This window comes from Salvelinus sp. IW2-2015, linkage group LG4q.2 (genome assembly GCF_002910315.2).
Source record: "Salvelinus sp. IW2-2015 linkage group LG4q.2, ASM291031v2, whole genome shotgun sequence".
Lineage (NCBI taxonomy): Eukaryota > Metazoa > Chordata > Actinopteri > Salmoniformes > Salmonidae > Salvelinus > Salvelinus sp. IW2-2015.
Window position 1 is genome coordinate 25,108,783 of NC_036843.1, and position 3,298 is coordinate 25,112,080.

A 3,298-nucleotide genomic window follows, 5' to 3' on the forward strand; every position below is an offset into this window, starting at 1 on the left:
TACCTTCCCCCTCCACTCCGACCTCCCCCTCAACACAGGTCAAATCAAGGCCTATTGAGAGTACTGAGTAGACCTGGGTCCTGATCATTAAGGCACCACACAAAGGAAACTGAGTAAAACAGGGAGAGACTGTAATTGTCCAATAAGAAATGCCATTTTCCTTTTCTTTTGTAATTTTTTGTGTGACACATGTGACACACATACTAACCCTGTGCTGTGGTGTTGTCCAGGTGCACTGCGGTTGCCAGACGAGCCCAAAAAGCCATTGCCGCTGAAGCCGGTTGACAGGAAGCCTCTGGAGTCAGTGGTCCGATATCTTGGTGGGAATCTCATTCTYACACATCTATAGAGAAGTCTCTAATTTTCAGTCTGCTAAATGGCATATATTAAATATAATAGTCTGTTTTAGCTAGTGTTGATTTGAAATTCATAACTTTGCTGATTAAACTCAAACATCTGTCTCTCTCCTTCCTCTTTCTCCCTCCCTTCCCCTCTYTCTCTCCCCTCCCTCTCTCCATGCCCAGAGGCCCACCCGTGCCCACCCAAACCTGACCTCCCGCGCGGCCAGACCGTAACCACGGGCAGCCTGACACCCATCAAGTCGACGCCTAACATCCTCAACAACGGATCACCCACCATCCTGGGCAAACGCACCTACGAGCAGCACAACGGCATGGACGGTGAGAGACCGGGGAGAGGGAGAGMGGTTCAGAGGTAGAGAGGGGCTGGAGGAGGATAACCTAGATGAAAGACAGTGTGGTCATGGCTRGGGCTGTTGCGGTGACCATATTACCKCCACACCGGCGGTCACGAGTCATGAAGGCAGTCAAATTCCACATGACCGTTTAATCACGGTAATTAGGCTTCTCCAAGCTCTGATGCTGCTGCTGGTTATTAGTAGCCTACCAAAGTGATAACTGTTGGACTCAGCACTCATTGTCTCCTCTAATCACTCTGACATCAATGCAATAAAAAGTTTTTGAAAATTAAACAACCCTTATGAGTAGCCCATGAGGCTCATTTTGCGCCACATTTTCTATAGACTATACATTGGTGGGAGAAAACAGGTGCATGAGCCTCTGATTAAAAAAGCAGCGAAGATGCCAATCAAGCTCTTCTATAGGTAGGCTACTGCATATTTCAGTTCCTCAACTTTCCTTATGTTAAGCACAATCTGGTCTTCTTTACAACAAGGAGATAGCCTACCTGCTGGCAGTCGAAAAATAATCCTACCGGGAAAAACATCCTTTGCATTAAGTGCATAGATGACATGTACTTTTTCCCCGCCGTGCCCCTGTTTTCGATACAGGTAACGGTGATTATGCGTCAGATTCTAATCATAAACATGGTCGACACATATAATTATTTAGTATATGAAAGACATAAATTAAATCAAGACTATGATGGATGGCGTGGACAAGCTATTACCCCTATGCACTGTGAACATAGATGCCCAGATAAGAAACAATGCCTTGTTTTGCGACTTTTTCTAAATCATTATCCCCACACCGTCATGGTAGCCTAACCATAAGGCTATCTGATTTTCTAACTAGATTTGTATCACTACTAGTGGCAAATAACTTCTTAAAATGAAGCTACATTAATCCGCTTTACACGGGTGTGAGCCTAACTGGCATAACGTATACAGCGCGTGACTCAACGTTGGGAAGATCATACTTTCCACCATTAAACGTGCTACCGCTTTAATTGAAGAATAGCTCATAGTTCGCTATCACATTTAAGCTAAAACGTTCGAGATGCTGTTGCTTCAAGCCACAATTGCGTAAAAAAGTTTGTGGTGTGGGATGCTCAGTGGTCTGTATTATTGGGATCTATCGCATCCACAACTGTCCCAGACCGTGTGGAATTAACTTAGTTTCATTCAGATTACATTTAAGGGGCGGTAATTAAATTGCTTATTTCTCGCATAGCATAGGTCAAATTCTGTACTATGGTGATAGTAGATTGACAGGCCAGTGCTTTTGCTGTTCGTTAGGCCGACTCATCTTGTTGGCTGATGAAAAGTAAATGTGGACAGTTCTTCCAATATCTTCAATATGCACCTCGGAATTGGATAAGGACAAGCACAGTTGCGTCCCCGATGTGTCTGTCTTGTAGCCTGTGAGAAAGACCTGATCACGTGACGGGRCGCCATGAGAGACGCTCCGGATTGCGCATCACACTCAGGGAGAAGGGCACACCGCTGCATCCCTGTCCGCAAAAGGCATGGATCTTTTTAGGGTGCATTACGGCCACAAAGRGGATGCCGCCGGGAAATTCAAGGCATTATCAAGTGCTTGTCAAATTATGAATGAGAGACTATTGGAGTGTGTACAGCCTGTGCAAAAAACACAAAGCAGAGCTCATGCCTTTTCAAACAACTTTTTTCAAATCATCATTAGTCTCATCATACAGCCTCACAATGTATTAAAAATCTAAACATTTGTGACCCGATTCAGGAAACTAGGCGTTTGTCGCAAGTCACGACTTAACAGGAGAGCCGTTTGAATGTGAACAAATGTTTTTTTATCAAAATGCGTTTTTTTGTTGCAGAAATGCCTTCTTGAACATGTGAACTTTCATGTGCCTTGATAACAAACTAGTATGCCATCTGTAAATATGAAAACAATTGTTAAATTACGAGCCTTGTTGATTAAGCCACAGAAAAAGTCAGCAACCTTCCTACTAGCCATGATTGGCTGAGATAATGAGTGGGCTGGACATCCCGAGAGCGGAGTTCGGATTGGTCTGCCATAGAAGCTCGTCAGTCTGTGTTGGTAATCCTGTCGAACGCAGCTTTTTTTATGTATTGTGTAGTGGAGCTGCATAAGTGTGGCTGTCCACTTTCTGGAGGATCAAGTTTTGAAATCAGTGTAATTAGAGTTTGATAGCTAAAGAGATGGAGGAAACACCTGTCTCCGGGTTACATCTTCAAACTAAGGGCAACACGTTTTGTAATTTTGACAAAGTGGTTTCAAGCTAACATTAGCTGGCTGGCTCCCGAGCTGATGTTATTATTCGTTTCCCAGAGCCGTATGCTGTTCTAGTTAGAGCCTAATGTTAGATAGCTAACATTGAACATGGTTGATTAGATCCCAGCACTGTGGCATTGTTGTTGAAAATTTGCAACATATTTTCCGTTTTTCAATACGCGCCCCATCGCAGCATAACAGGTTCAACATAGCAACGTGGTGGCTGGCTGCGTTACTAACGTTAAGTGACGTGTGACAAACACCCGTTGAATATGGCCGGTGTCAGTAAACATCCGCAAAAAAGCGTAATGAAATTGTGCCAGCAG

The 3,298-nt window shown here is 44.1% G+C and overlaps 1 long non-coding RNA gene across 1 annotated transcript in view; it reads left to right on the forward strand.

Annotated features, from left to right (window-relative positions):
* Positions 1-210: 210 nt before the first annotated feature.
* LOC139027685 (uncharacterized) overlaps positions 211-3,298 on the forward strand; it is an 18,760-nt gene continuing 15,672 nt past the window's right edge. The window contains exons 1-2 of the long non-coding RNA XR_011479807.1: positions 211-320; positions 525-680. This is a non-coding gene — a long non-coding RNA (uncharacterized lncRNA). The remainder of the gene's footprint in view (positions 321-524; positions 681-3,298) is intronic.